The sequence below is a fragment of the Kogia breviceps genome, chromosome 3 (genome assembly GCF_026419965.1).
Source record: "Kogia breviceps isolate mKogBre1 chromosome 3, mKogBre1 haplotype 1, whole genome shotgun sequence".
Taxonomy (NCBI): Eukaryota; Metazoa; Chordata; class Mammalia; order Artiodactyla; family Physeteridae; genus Kogia; species Kogia breviceps.
Genome location: NC_081312.1, coordinates 107,905,288 through 107,919,876, shown reverse-complemented (window position 1 = coordinate 107,919,876; position 14,589 = coordinate 107,905,288). Strand labels below are relative to the sequence as shown.

The 14,589-nt window shown below is 57.9% G+C and overlaps 6 non-coding genes across 6 annotated transcripts; all 6 read right to left on the bottom strand.

Moving 5' to 3' along the window:
- Positions 1-125: 125 nt before the first annotated feature.
- Positions 126-218, bottom strand: LOC131753984 (small nucleolar RNA SNORD116). Its single transcript, XR_009335036.1, has one exon. It is a non-coding gene; the product is annotated as a small nucleolar RNA SNORD116 (small nucleolar RNA).
- A 2,584-nt stretch (positions 219-2,802) lies between these two features.
- Positions 2,803-2,895, bottom strand: LOC131754041 (small nucleolar RNA SNORD116). Its single transcript, XR_009335091.1, has one exon. It is a non-coding gene; the product is annotated as a small nucleolar RNA SNORD116 (small nucleolar RNA).
- A 2,683-nt stretch (positions 2,896-5,578) lies between these two features.
- LOC131753983 (small nucleolar RNA SNORD116) lies at positions 5,579-5,671 on the bottom strand. The gene has a single exon (XR_009335035.1). It is a non-coding gene; the product is annotated as a small nucleolar RNA SNORD116 (small nucleolar RNA).
- A 2,584-nt stretch (positions 5,672-8,255) lies between these two features.
- LOC131754040 (small nucleolar RNA SNORD116) lies at positions 8,256-8,348 on the bottom strand. The gene has a single exon (XR_009335090.1). It is a non-coding gene; the product is annotated as a small nucleolar RNA SNORD116 (small nucleolar RNA).
- Positions 8,349-11,031: 2,683 nt separating this feature from the next.
- Positions 11,032-11,124, bottom strand: LOC131753982 (small nucleolar RNA SNORD116). The gene has a single exon (XR_009335034.1). It is a non-coding gene; the product is annotated as a small nucleolar RNA SNORD116 (small nucleolar RNA).
- A 2,584-nt stretch (positions 11,125-13,708) lies between these two features.
- Positions 13,709-13,801, bottom strand: LOC131754039 (small nucleolar RNA SNORD116). Its single transcript, XR_009335089.1, has one exon. It is a non-coding gene; the product is annotated as a small nucleolar RNA SNORD116 (small nucleolar RNA).
- Between the last annotated feature and the right edge of the window lie 788 nt (positions 13,802-14,589).

Below are 14,589 nucleotides of genomic sequence, written 5' to 3'. Positions count from 1 at the left end.
CAGTCGACCCTCAGACAGGGGCCCCTCCAATATTAGGAGCCCTGGGTGGTGTTTGCATGCATGTCAGCAGGGGACGCTGGCCCGCCCTCCTCACGGTCCCCTACCCCCGAGAGAGGAAACGTGCTGGACCTCAGTTTCGATGAGGAGACGGTAGAGGGTTCTCACTCATTTTGTTCAGATTTTCCAAGGAATGCATACAAGGGTGTCATCATCGATCCAAGCACGTGCTGGGAGGCGGCAGCACACAAGCGGGCATGCCATGGGGGTCTGCAGAGGGTCCATGACCCCCTGGTACTCCAAAACCCTGGGGAATCCACAGTCCTCAGGCCAGAGGACTCAAGAGCAACACTCAATCCACTCTGGCAGCCACTGGGCCCGTCTGAGGAAAACCTAATATCCAATGGCACATCTTAGGCTGGGTGAATGCCTACCTTCCAGAGTTAGCCATGGCCACACTTAGCAACATGCGCCCGCCCCGTTCTTCCAATTCTCCTTAGCACGTCCAGTCATCAGACAACGCGGTCTTCTGGTCTTTGCCGACGGCCAGCTTTGCCCAGCAGCTGCGCCTGAGCAGTGCCCATAAATCACACAGGCTTCAGAATTGGACCGCGTTCCTAAGAGAACATGATTCACACGCCCTTTTACCTGGGCTTGAGCCCAGACCCTGCTTCCCAAGGACCTCTACCCTTACCGCGAACTCAATGTTTGTCTAACTGCACAACTGCAGGAAGTTCGGCACGTACGTTGGCCGGTGTCAGAGAGGGAGTATGCGTGTGTTCACGCGCGTGAGCGTGTGTCACTGTGACTGCGCACGAGGACGCGCGCTTCTGGGCTTCTTTGTGTGCCTCTGAATCCGCATCCTGGTCTCTGTGTGTCGCTGTGGCCCTCTGCTGAGACCTCGAACAATGAAACCCACAGTTGATACACAGCGCCGTGGCTTTGGACCCCCCCAATTGAATGGAGAAAGACCCCTGCAAGTTTCAAGAGGCTGAAGGTGAACTTTGACCCCCAGGGGCTGTTGACATAGGCCACAGGAGATCCTGCCAGCTTGTAGCACATCTGATGTGCACTTGGGGCCACCCCCAGCGCCTCTGGAAGCAAGGAAACACCCTGTGGGCGGGCCAATACTTTTGTGCAGCTGCCTACAGACAAGATGCGGCCCGGCACCTCTCAGGGGCTAACCAAATTCAGCCCAAGTGACAATTCTCGCCAAATAGGCCAAATCACTTTCCGAGGACCCATGGGAGTGTCCACCACAGGAAGCGGGCGGCTTCAGCAACCATGACCCAGGTCCCAGCCCCACGGCGGAAACTAGGCCACCTTCCCGGCCAAGTGTCGCCAGCGCCCGGCCGGAAGGGTTCGCGGCCCTGAATCCGGAGTAAGCGCTCAAATGCTGGACAGCTTCGTCCTATGTGCCCTCCTCCTGCTCACAGGGCAACTTGACCCTACCGGAAGCACACACGGGGACACTGTACACCAGGGAAGACAGACCGCAAGCATGTCTGCTTTCATGACACCGACCTTACCCCGTGCATCCTGGCACTTCTGCCCTGCCACAGCGACACTACTAAGAACCTAACAGAGGTCAAAGGCACTGTCCCCGAGGACCACAGACAGATTTCAAACGGAAGACCTGTGCCACGCGAGGGGACCTGGAAGCTTCAAAGGGAACAGTGGCTGTCCACGGCAGCGCACCTGGCATCGCAACAGTGACACCCACCTCTGCCCCGCCAACGGACTGCTCCAGATAAACCTCTGGCTGTTCGAAAAGCCTGCCTGCCACACGGGCCGGCCGCGTCATGCCCGCCTGGAGAAACACCTTCGCTTTGCACATTCCCAAATCAGGGAACAGAGTGGCCAAAGGGCACGTTCGCATAACTCACCTACCCGCAAGGAGACCGGCACAGACGCCTCAGCATGTCTATCTTCTCTACGTCCCGCAAGACACCCTTGGGGCGTCATTCCTCCCGCAATGGAATCACAAGTCTAGGCAGGTTACCTACCTCACCGCATCCACATGAACTGCCAAAGCCATCCCCTCCATAGGCAGCTGATGCCAGCCCAGCATGAACATGACACATCCTTGGGAAGACGAGGCCAGTGCCTGCAACCCAATGATGCCAGCCCATGCCACAACATCACGCAGGACCTGTCCTCATCACGGCTTACCTTTCTGTCCAGTCCGTCAGCCGCCACGCAGGCCTAAATACAGCACTCCGGCCTCACCCCACTCCACCGTGACCCACTGGCAGCCAACGCAGTGCCGGGAGTTGCAGTACAGGAGCTCACAAGGGCAACGGCAAAGCCTACTCCCTCAGCACCCTTCTGCAGATGCTCAACCCGAGCCCACCGCCACGCACTGCTCGAGACCCACTGGGCACTCGAGAACCTCACCGGGCCACACGCAAAATCGGGGAAGGCCACAGGCCTGGCGTGAGGCTCCAGGCTGCAACAAAGGAAGCTTGCTCATTTTGGCTTCCGGACTCAAACCCAGAAGCGGCATGAATAAAGTGTGATCCTGGCCAAAACACACCTATCCAAGCTGCAAGCTCACTGGGCCTAAAAGAGCACACACTCCGACTCTGAAGACCAGAAGGGGAGCTAGGTGCCTCGCAAGCCCTCACCGGCCTCTCAGCAGGGACCTGGGATTCATGGACGACCCAGCTCTCGTACAGACATGGTTGAACCTTAGACAGGAGCCCCTCCAATGCTGGAGCCCTGGGTGGTGTTTGCATGCATGTCGGCAGGGGACGCTGGCCCTCACTCCTCACAGTCCCCTATCCCCGAGAGAGGAAACGTCCTGGACCTCAGTTTCGAGGAGGAGACGGTACAGCGTTCTCACTCATTTTGTTCAGATTTTCCAAGGAATGCATACAAGGGTGTCATCGTCGATCGAAGCACATGCTGGGACGCTGTAGCACACAGCCGGGCAGGCCGTGGGGCTGTTCAGAGGAGCCTAGACCTCAGAGTACGCCAAAAGAGTGGGAAATACACAGCCCTCAGGCCTCTCAGCAAGAGCGACAGTCAATCCACTCTTGCAGCCACTGGGCCCGTCAGAGGGAAACCTAATACCCAATGGCACGTCTCGGGGTGGTTGAATGCCTACCGACCTGTGTTATCCACGTCCACGCTCGGCAACGTGGCCCACCTCACTCGTTCCAGTTCTCCTCTTCACCTCCAGTCGTCGGACCACGCAAACGTCCTCTTCCCTTTGCCATCGGCCAGCCTTGCCAATCAACCGCACCTGAGAAGTGGACAGAAATCACTCAGGATTCAGAATTGGACCGGCGTCCTTAGAACATGATTCCTGAGAACATTTACCTGGGCCAGAGCTCCGAACCTGCTTCACAAGGACCTCTAGCCCTTACGAAGAACTGAATGTTTGTCTGACAGCACGACTGCAGTAAGTTAGGCACGTACGTCGGCCGTTGTGTGTGAGGGTGTGTGTGTGTGTGTGTTCCTGCGTGCGCGAGGGCGTGACAATCACTGCGCAGGGTGACGCACTCGTGGGTTTCTCTGTGGGCCTCTGAATCCGCGTCTTGGTCTTTGGGTATGCTTGAGGCCCTCGGCAGTGACCTTGAACAGTAAAAGCCACAGTTTATACACAGCACCGAGGCTTTGGACCACCCCACCGAATGCAGAAAGACGCCTGTCAGCTTCAAGAGGCCACGTGTGAACGTGGACCCCCAGACGCTGTTGAAATAGGCAACGGTCTCCCGCTCTCCCACAGCCATGCCTTCTGACCAAAGCACAGAGATTGGTCCAGACATGAGTCCCGGCCGTGGGTGTCGCACGTACGTGGACCTGGAGACCCTGCCACCTAGTAGCACATCTGATGTCCACCTGGGGCCACTCCCAGCACTTTTGGAAGCAAGGAAACCTCCCATGGTTGGCGTTGACACTGACCTTCAGCTGGCTACAGGCAAGACGCAACCCCGCACCTCTCAAGGGGCTAGCGGACTTCAGCCCAAGTGCCAAGTGCCACTTCTCGCCAACTAGGACAAATCACGTTCTGTGGACCCTTGGGAATGCCCACCACGGGAAGTGGTGGGCTTTAGCAACCATGACCCAGGTGGGAACCCCACGACGGAAACTAGGCCATTTTCCCGGCCACGTCTCGCCAGCTCCCAGCCGGCAGGTTTTGCAGCCCTCAACCCGGAGGAGACGCTCAAATGCTTGACAGCCTCATCCTACGTGCCCACCTCCTGCCCGCACGGCGACTCGACCTTGCTCAAAGCCACAGGCATCGTGCGGACATGGCGACACTGTACACCAAGGAAGACAGACCGCATACATGTCTGCTTTGAGGACGCTGACCACACCCCATGCATTCTGGCACTTCTTCACTGCCACAGCGACACTCCCGAGGACCTCACAGACTTCAAGGCCACTGTCCCCGAGGATCACACACAGACATTCAATGGAAGACCTCTGTCACGCGAGGGGACTTGCAAGTCTGAAAGGGCACAGTGGCTGTCCGCGGCAGTGCACCGGCCATCGCAACGGTGCCCCCATCTCCGGCCCGCATAAACCTCTGCCTGCTTGAAAGGCCCACGTGCCACACGGGCCGGCCACGTCATGCCCTCTGGGAGAAACACTTTCGCGCTGCACATTCCCAAACGGGGGAACAAAGCGGCCAAAGCGCATGTTCGCATAACTCACCTTCCTCCTCGGAGGCCGGCACAAATACCTCAGCATGTCCATCTACTCTAGGTCCCGCAAGACACCCTTTGGGAGTCATTCCTCCGGCAAAGGGATCGCAACTGAACACAAGTTACCTACCTCACCGCATCCTCATGAACTGTCAAAGCCTCCCCTTCTTAGGCAGCTGATGCCAGCCCATCACAAACAGGACACATCCTTGGGAAGCCGAGGCCAGCACCTGCCACCCAATGATGACAGCCCATTTCATGACATCACAGAGGACCTGTCCTCATCCTCCCGTACATTCCTGTCCCGGCCATCAGCCACCACGCAGGCTTAAGTGCAGCGCGGTCCTCACCCCACTCCACGATGACCCACTTGTCCCCAGCACTGTGCCGGCAGTTAAAGTAGGGGAGCAGACAAGGGCAACACCCAGGCCTGATCCATCAGCCGCATTAGGCCGACGCCCAACCCGAGCCACACCCGTCCACAGCTCCAGCCTCACTTGGCACTCAAGAAACTCACCGTGCCAAACGCAAGAACACGGAGGGCCACAGGCCTGGCCTCAGCCTCCGGGTTCCAACCAGAGAAGCTTGCTCATTTTGGCCTCCAGAATTAAACCCCGAAGCGGCATGCACCAAGCGTGATCCTGGCCAAAACACACTTTGCCAAGCTGCAAGCTCACTTGGCCTACACCAGCACACACCCTGACTCTCAAGACCAGCAGGAGAGCATGCCCCCTCGCATGGCATCAACGGCCTTGCAGCAGACACCTGATATTCATAGGCGACCCAGCTTATGGGTAGACACAGTCGACCCTCAGACAGGGGCCCCTCCAATATTAGGAGCCCTGGGTGGTGTTTGCATGCATGTCAGCAGGGGACGCTGGCCCGCCCTCCTCACGGTCCCCTACCCCCGAGAGAGGAAACGTGCTGGACCTCAGTTTCGATGAGGAGACGGTAGAGGGTTCTCACTCATTTTGTTCAGATTTTCCAAGGAATGCATACAAGGGTGTCATCATCGATCCAAGCACGTGCTGGGAGGCGGCAGCACACAAGCGGGCATGCCATGGGGGTCTGCAGAGGGTCCATGACCCCCTGGTACTCCAAAACCCTGGGGAATCCACAGTCCTCAGGCCAGAGGACTCAAGAGCAACACTCAATCCACTCTGGCAGCCACTGGGCCCGTCTGAGGAAAACCTAATATCCAATGGCACATCTTAGGCTGGGTGAATGCCTACCTTCCAGAGTTAGCCATGGCCACACTTAGCAACATGCGCCCGCCCCGTTCTTCCAATTCTCCTTAGCACGTCCAGTCATCAGACAACGCGGTCTTCTGGTCTTTGCCGACGGCCAGCTTTGCCCAGCAGCTGCGCCTGAGCAGTGCCCATAAATCACACAGGCTTCAGAATTGGACCGCGTTCCTAAGAGAACATGATTCACACGCCCTTTTACCTGGGCTTGAGCCCAGACCCTGCTTCCCAAGGACCTCTACCCTTACCGCGAACTCAATGTTTGTCTAACTGCACAACTGCAGGAAGTTCGGCACGTACGTTGGCCGGTGTCAGAGAGGGAGTATGCGTGTGTTCACGCGCGTGAGCGTGTGTCACTGTGACTGCGCACGAGGACGCGCGCTTCTGGGCTTCTTTGTGTGCCTCTGAATCCGCATCCTGGTCTCTGTGTGTCGCTGTGGCCCTCTGCTGAGACCTCGAACAATGAAACCCACAGTTGATACACAGCGCCGTGGCTTTGGACCCCCCCAATTGAATGGAGAAAGACCCCTGCAAGTTTCAAGAGGCTGAAGGTGAACTTTGACCCCCAGGGGCTGTTGACATAGGCCACAGGAGATCCTGCCAGCTTGTAGCACATCTGATGTGCACTTGGGGCCACCCCCAGCGCCTCTGGAAGCAAGGAAACACCCTGTGGGCGGGCCAATACTTTTGTGCAGCTGCCTACAGACAAGATGCGGCCCGGCACCTCTCAGGGGCTAACCAAATTCAGCCCAAGTGACAATTCTCGCCAAATAGGCCAAATCACTTTCCGAGGACCCATGGGAGTGTCCACCACAGGAAGCGGGCGGCTTCAGCAACCATGACCCAGGTCCCAGCCCCACGGCGGAAACTAGGCCACCTTCCCGGCCAAGTGTCGCCAGCGCCCGGCCGGAAGGGTTCGCGGCCCTGAATCCGGAGTAAGCGCTCAAATGCTGGACAGCTTCGTCCTATGTGCCCTCCTCCTGCTCACAGGGCAACTTGACCCTACCGGAAGCACACACGGGGACACTGTACACCAGGGAAGACAGACCGCAAGCATGTCTGCTTTCATGACACCGACCTTACCCCGTGCATCCTGGCACTTCTGCCCTGCCACAGCGACACTACTAAGAACCTAACAGAGGTCAAAGGCACTGTCCCCGAGGACCACAGACAGATTTCAAACGGAAGACCTGTGCCACGCGAGGGGACCTGGAAGCTTCAAAGGGAACAGTGGCTGTCCACGGCAGCGCACCTGGCATCGCAACAGTGACACCCACCTCTGCCCCGCCAACGGACTGCTCCAGATAAACCTCTGGCTGTTCGAAAAGCCTGCCTGCCACACGGGCCGGCCGCGTCATGCCCGCCTGGAGAAACACCTTCGCTTTGCACATTCCCAAATCAGGGAACAGAGTGGCCAAAGGGCACGTTCGCATAACTCACCTACCCGCAAGGAGACCGGCACAGACGCCTCAGCATGTCTATCTTCTCTACGTCCCGCAAGACACCCTTGGGGCGTCATTCCTCCCGCAATGGAATCACAAGTCTAGGCAGGTTACCTACCTCACCGCATCCACATGAACTGCCAAAGCCATCCCCTCCATAGGCAGCTGATGCCAGCCCAGCATGAACATGACACATCCTTGGGAAGACGAGGCCAGTGCCTGCAACCCAATGATGCCAGCCCATGCCACAACATCACGCAGGACCTGTCCTCATCACGGCTTACCTTTCTGTCCAGTCCGTCAGCCGCCACGCAGGCCTAAATACAGCACTCCGGCCTCACCCCACTCCACCGTGACCCACTGGCAGCCAACGCAGTGCCGGGAGTTGCAGTACAGGAGCTCACAAGGGCAACGGCAAAGCCTACTCCCTCAGCACCCTTCTGCAGATGCTCAACCCGAGCCCACCGCCACGCACTGCTCGAGACCCACTGGGCACTCGAGAACCTCACCGGGCCACACGCAAAATCGGGGAAGGCCACAGGCCTGGCGTGAGGCTCCAGGCTGCAACAAAGGAAGCTTGCTCATTTTGGCTTCCGGACTCAAACCCAGAAGCGGCATGAATAAAGTGTGATCCTGGCCAAAACACACCTATCCAAGCTGCAAGCTCACTGGGCCTAAAAGAGCACACACTCCGACTCTGAAGACCAGAAGGGGAGCTAGGTGCCTCGCAAGCCCTCACCGGCCTCTCAGCAGGGACCTGGGATTCATGGACGACCCAGCTCTCGTACAGACATGGTTGAACCTTAGACAGGAGCCCCTCCAATGCTGGAGCCCTGGGTGGTGTTTGCATGCATGTCGGCAGGGGACGCTGGCCCTCACTCCTCACAGTCCCCTATCCCCGAGAGAGGAAACGTCCTGGACCTCAGTTTCGAGGAGGAGACGGTACAGCGTTCTCACTCATTTTGTTCAGATTTTCCAAGGAATGCATACAAGGGTGTCATCGTCGATCGAAGCACATGCTGGGACGCTGTAGCACACAGCCGGGCAGGCCGTGGGGCTGTTCAGAGGAGCCTAGACCTCAGAGTACGCCAAAAGAGTGGGAAATACACAGCCCTCAGGCCTCTCAGCAAGAGCGACAGTCAATCCACTCTTGCAGCCACTGGGCCCGTCAGAGGGAAACCTAATACCCAATGGCACGTCTCGGGGTGGTTGAATGCCTACCGACCTGTGTTATCCACGTCCACGCTCGGCAACGTGGCCCACCTCACTCGTTCCAGTTCTCCTCTTCACCTCCAGTCGTCGGACCACGCAAACGTCCTCTTCCCTTTGCCATCGGCCAGCCTTGCCAATCAACCGCACCTGAGAAGTGGACAGAAATCACTCAGGATTCAGAATTGGACCGGCGTCCTTAGAACATGATTCCTGAGAACATTTACCTGGGCCAGAGCTCCGAACCTGCTTCACAAGGACCTCTAGCCCTTACGAAGAACTGAATGTTTGTCTGACAGCACGACTGCAGTAAGTTAGGCACGTACGTCGGCCGTTGTGTGTGAGGGTGTGTGTGTGTGTGTGTTCCTGCGTGCGCGAGGGCGTGACAATCACTGCGCAGGGTGACGCACTCGTGGGTTTCTCTGTGGGCCTCTGAATCCGCGTCTTGGTCTTTGGGTATGCTTGAGGCCCTCGGCAGTGACCTTGAACAGTAAAAGCCACAGTTTATACACAGCACCGAGGCTTTGGACCACCCCACCGAATGCAGAAAGACGCCTGTCAGCTTCAAGAGGCCACGTGTGAACGTGGACCCCCAGACGCTGTTGAAATAGGCAACGGTCTCCCGCTCTCCCACAGCCATGCCTTCTGACCAAAGCACAGAGATTGGTCCAGACATGAGTCCCGGCCGTGGGTGTCGCACGTACGTGGACCTGGAGACCCTGCCACCTAGTAGCACATCTGATGTCCACCTGGGGCCACTCCCAGCACTTTTGGAAGCAAGGAAACCTCCCATGGTTGGCGTTGACACTGACCTTCAGCTGGCTACAGGCAAGACGCAACCCCGCACCTCTCAAGGGGCTAGCGGACTTCAGCCCAAGTGCCAAGTGCCACTTCTCGCCAACTAGGACAAATCACGTTCTGTGGACCCTTGGGAATGCCCACCACGGGAAGTGGTGGGCTTTAGCAACCATGACCCAGGTGGGAACCCCACGACGGAAACTAGGCCATTTTCCCGGCCACGTCTCGCCAGCTCCCAGCCGGCAGGTTTTGCAGCCCTCAACCCGGAGGAGACGCTCAAATGCTTGACAGCCTCATCCTACGTGCCCACCTCCTGCCCGCACGGCGACTCGACCTTGCTCAAAGCCACAGGCATCGTGCGGACATGGCGACACTGTACACCAAGGAAGACAGACCGCATACATGTCTGCTTTGAGGACGCTGACCACACCCCATGCATTCTGGCACTTCTTCACTGCCACAGCGACACTCCCGAGGACCTCACAGACTTCAAGGCCACTGTCCCCGAGGATCACACACAGACATTCAATGGAAGACCTCTGTCACGCGAGGGGACTTGCAAGTCTGAAAGGGCACAGTGGCTGTCCGCGGCAGTGCACCGGCCATCGCAACGGTGCCCCCATCTCCGGCCCGCATAAACCTCTGCCTGCTTGAAAGGCCCACGTGCCACACGGGCCGGCCACGTCATGCCCTCTGGGAGAAACACTTTCGCGCTGCACATTCCCAAACGGGGGAACAAAGCGGCCAAAGCGCATGTTCGCATAACTCACCTTCCTCCTCGGAGGCCGGCACAAATACCTCAGCATGTCCATCTACTCTAGGTCCCGCAAGACACCCTTTGGGAGTCATTCCTCCGGCAAAGGGATCGCAACTGAACACAAGTTACCTACCTCACCGCATCCTCATGAACTGTCAAAGCCTCCCCTTCTTAGGCAGCTGATGCCAGCCCATCACAAACAGGACACATCCTTGGGAAGCCGAGGCCAGCACCTGCCACCCAATGATGACAGCCCATTTCATGACATCACAGAGGACCTGTCCTCATCCTCCCGTACATTCCTGTCCCGGCCATCAGCCACCACGCAGGCTTAAGTGCAGCGCGGTCCTCACCCCACTCCACGATGACCCACTTGTCCCCAGCACTGTGCCGGCAGTTAAAGTAGGGGAGCAGACAAGGGCAACACCCAGGCCTGATCCATCAGCCGCATTAGGCCGACGCCCAACCCGAGCCACACCCGTCCACAGCTCCAGCCTCACTTGGCACTCAAGAAACTCACCGTGCCAAACGCAAGAACACGGAGGGCCACAGGCCTGGCCTCAGCCTCCGGGTTCCAACCAGAGAAGCTTGCTCATTTTGGCCTCCAGAATTAAACCCCGAAGCGGCATGCACCAAGCGTGATCCTGGCCAAAACACACTTTGCCAAGCTGCAAGCTCACTTGGCCTACACCAGCACACACCCTGACTCTCAAGACCAGCAGGAGAGCATGCCCCCTCGCATGGCATCAACGGCCTTGCAGCAGACACCTGATATTCATAGGCGACCCAGCTTATGGGTAGACACAGTCGACCCTCAGACAGGGGCCCCTCCAATATTAGGAGCCCTGGGTGGTGTTTGCATGCATGTCAGCAGGGGACGCTGGCCCGCCCTCCTCACGGTCCCCTACCCCCGAGAGAGGAAACGTGCTGGACCTCAGTTTCGATGAGGAGACGGTAGAGGGTTCTCACTCATTTTGTTCAGATTTTCCAAGGAATGCATACAAGGGTGTCATCATCGATCCAAGCACGTGCTGGGAGGCGGCAGCACACAAGCGGGCATGCCATGGGGGTCTGCAGAGGGTCCATGACCCCCTGGTACTCCAAAACCCTGGGGAATCCACAGTCCTCAGGCCAGAGGACTCAAGAGCAACACTCAATCCACTCTGGCAGCCACTGGGCCCGTCTGAGGAAAACCTAATATCCAATGGCACATCTTAGGCTGGGTGAATGCCTACCTTCCAGAGTTAGCCATGGCCACACTTAGCAACATGCGCCCGCCCCGTTCTTCCAATTCTCCTTAGCACGTCCAGTCATCAGACAACGCGGTCTTCTGGTCTTTGCCGACGGCCAGCTTTGCCCAGCAGCTGCGCCTGAGCAGTGCCCATAAATCACACAGGCTTCAGAATTGGACCGCGTTCCTAAGAGAACATGATTCACACGCCCTTTTACCTGGGCTTGAGCCCAGACCCTGCTTCCCAAGGACCTCTACCCTTACCGCGAACTCAATGTTTGTCTAACTGCACAACTGCAGGAAGTTCGGCACGTACGTTGGCCGGTGTCAGAGAGGGAGTATGCGTGTGTTCACGCGCGTGAGCGTGTGTCACTGTGACTGCGCACGAGGACGCGCGCTTCTGGGCTTCTTTGTGTGCCTCTGAATCCGCATCCTGGTCTCTGTGTGTCGCTGTGGCCCTCTGCTGAGACCTCGAACAATGAAACCCACAGTTGATACACAGCGCCGTGGCTTTGGACCCCCCCAATTGAATGGAGAAAGACCCCTGCAAGTTTCAAGAGGCTGAAGGTGAACTTTGACCCCCAGGGGCTGTTGACATAGGCCACAGGAGATCCTGCCAGCTTGTAGCACATCTGATGTGCACTTGGGGCCACCCCCAGCGCCTCTGGAAGCAAGGAAACACCCTGTGGGCGGGCCAATACTTTTGTGCAGCTGCCTACAGACAAGATGCGGCCCGGCACCTCTCAGGGGCTAACCAAATTCAGCCCAAGTGACAATTCTCGCCAAATAGGCCAAATCACTTTCCGAGGACCCATGGGAGTGTCCACCACAGGAAGCGGGCGGCTTCAGCAACCATGACCCAGGTCCCAGCCCCACGGCGGAAACTAGGCCACCTTCCCGGCCAAGTGTCGCCAGCGCCCGGCCGGAAGGGTTCGCGGCCCTGAATCCGGAGTAAGCGCTCAAATGCTGGACAGCTTCGTCCTATGTGCCCTCCTCCTGCTCACAGGGCAACTTGACCCTACCGGAAGCACACACGGGGACACTGTACACCAGGGAAGACAGACCGCAAGCATGTCTGCTTTCATGACACCGACCTTACCCCGTGCATCCTGGCACTTCTGCCCTGCCACAGCGACACTACTAAGAACCTAACAGAGGTCAAAGGCACTGTCCCCGAGGACCACAGACAGATTTCAAACGGAAGACCTGTGCCACGCGAGGGGACCTGGAAGCTTCAAAGGGAACAGTGGCTGTCCACGGCAGCGCACCTGGCATCGCAACAGTGACACCCACCTCTGCCCCGCCAACGGACTGCTCCAGATAAACCTCTGGCTGTTCGAAAAGCCTGCCTGCCACACGGGCCGGCCGCGTCATGCCCGCCTGGAGAAACACCTTCGCTTTGCACATTCCCAAATCAGGGAACAGAGTGGCCAAAGGGCACGTTCGCATAACTCACCTACCCGCAAGGAGACCGGCACAGACGCCTCAGCATGTCTATCTTCTCTACGTCCCGCAAGACACCCTTGGGGCGTCATTCCTCCCGCAATGGAATCACAAGTCTAGGCAGGTTACCTACCTCACCGCATCCACATGAACTGCCAAAGCCATCCCCTCCATAGGCAGCTGATGCCAGCCCAGCATGAACATGACACATCCTTGGGAAGACGAGGCCAGTGCCTGCAACCCAATGATGCCAGCCCATGCCACAACATCACGCAGGACCTGTCCTCATCACGGCTTACCTTTCTGTCCAGTCCGTCAGCCGCCACGCAGGCCTAAATACAGCACTCCGGCCTCACCCCACTCCACCGTGACCCACTGGCAGCCAACGCAGTGCCGGGAGTTGCAGTACAGGAGCTCACAAGGGCAACGGCAAAGCCTACTCCCTCAGCACCCTTCTGCAGATGCTCAACCCGAGCCCACCGCCACGCACTGCTCGAGACCCACTGGGCACTCGAGAACCTCACCGGGCCACACGCAAAATCGGGGAAGGCCACAGGCCTGGCGTGAGGCTCCAGGCTGCAACAAAGGAAGCTTGCTCATTTTGGCTTCCGGACTCAAACCCAGAAGCGGCATGAATAAAGTGTGATCCTGGCCAAAACACACCTATCCAAGCTGCAAGCTCACTGGGCCTAAAAGAGCACACACTCCGACTCTGAAGACCAGAAGGGGAGCTAGGTGCCTCGCAAGCCCTCACCGGCCTCTCAGCAGGGACCTGGGATTCATGGACGACCCAGCTCTCGTACAGACATGGTTGAACCTTAGACAGGAGCCCCTCCAATGCTGGAGCCCTGGGTGGTGTTTGCATGCATGTCGGCAGGGGACGCTGGCCCTCACTCCTCACAGTCCCCTATCCCCGAGAGAGGAAACGTCCTGGACCTCAGTTTCGAGGAGGAGACGGTACAGCGTTCTCACTCATTTTGTTCAGATTTTCCAAGGAATGCATACAAGGGTGTCATCGTCGATCGAAGCACATGCTGGGACGCTGTAGCACACAGCCGGGCAGGCCGTGGGGCTGTTCAGAGGAGCCTAGACCTCAGAGTACGCCAAAAGAGTGGGAAATACACAGCCCTCAGGCCTCTCAGCAAGAGCGACAGTCAATCCACTCTTGCAGCCACTGGGCCCGTCAGAGGGAAACCTAATACCCAATGGCACGTCTCGGGGTGGTTGAATGCCTACCGACCTGTGTTATCCACGTCCACGCTCGGCAACGTGGCCCACCTCACTCGTTCCAGTTCTCCTCTTCACCTCCAGTCGTCGGACCACGCAAACGTCCTCTTCCCTTTGCCATCGGCCAGCCTTGCCAATCAACCGCACCTGAGAAGTGGACAGAAATCACTCAGGATTCAGAATTGGACCGGCGTCCTTAGAACATGATTCCTGAGAACATTTACCTGGGCCAGAGCTCCGAACCTGCTTCACAAGGACCTCTAGCCCTTACGAAGAACTGAATGTTTGTCTGACAGCACGACTGCAGTAAGTTAGGCACGTACGTCGGCCGTTGTGTGTGAGGGTGTGTGTGTGTGTGTGTTCCTGCGTGCGCGAGGGCGTGACAATCACTGCGCAGGGTGACGCACTCGTGGGTTTCTCTGTGGGCCTCTGAATCCGCGTCTTGGTCTTTGGGTATGCTTGAGGCCCTCGGCAGTGACCTTGAACAGTAAAAGCCACAGTTTATACACAGCACCGAGGCTTTGGACCACCCCACCGAATGCAGAAAGACGCCTGTCAGCTTCAAGAGGCCACGTGTGAACGTGGA